This window comes from Mastomys coucha, unplaced genomic scaffold (genome assembly GCF_008632895.1).
Source record: "Mastomys coucha isolate ucsf_1 unplaced genomic scaffold, UCSF_Mcou_1 pScaffold25, whole genome shotgun sequence".
Taxonomy (NCBI): domain Eukaryota; kingdom Metazoa; phylum Chordata; class Mammalia; order Rodentia; family Muridae; genus Mastomys; species Mastomys coucha.
Window position 1 is genome coordinate 202423 of NW_022196908.1, and position 589 is coordinate 203011.

Consider the following 589-nt stretch of genomic DNA (forward strand, 5'->3'; position numbering starts at 1 on the left):
GTTTCCATGATCATTGGGTATCACTTAATTTGGATAGGGTAGATGAACCAGTTAGTTAGACAATTAAACTTGGTGTTGGGTCAGTTCTTCCTGTACCCATGGGAATTTTTTTGTTGTACATTTGGTCCAACTGTATCTTTTAATTTTGCTGGACTTTCAGCTAGGAGATATTCTTCTGACAGAGACAAGACACTAAAATTTTGCTGGGTATTTGTAAGTCTAACTGCATCTCATCATCAGAGAAGATGATGATGAATATTCATATTCATTCTTGGAGTTCTTATAAATTCTGTTCCCCTAAAGAACCCTGACTTATATCATATATATGAAATATATATATGCATATATATATATACACATATATTGCATTTAGAACTGAGCACTCCATAGTCACTGACTCTCTGAACTTTGACCAGTTATAAGTCTCTCTATTAACTCTCATCAACTGCAAAAAGAAAAAAGGAAGCTTCTCTAAAGAGGACTGAGAACTACATTAATCTATATACATGGTTCATGTTGAGAGGACAGTTTTAAAAATTATGAAGCTTTAAGGACTCAAGAGAGTTGCTGTGGTCATCCAGATTCTCCA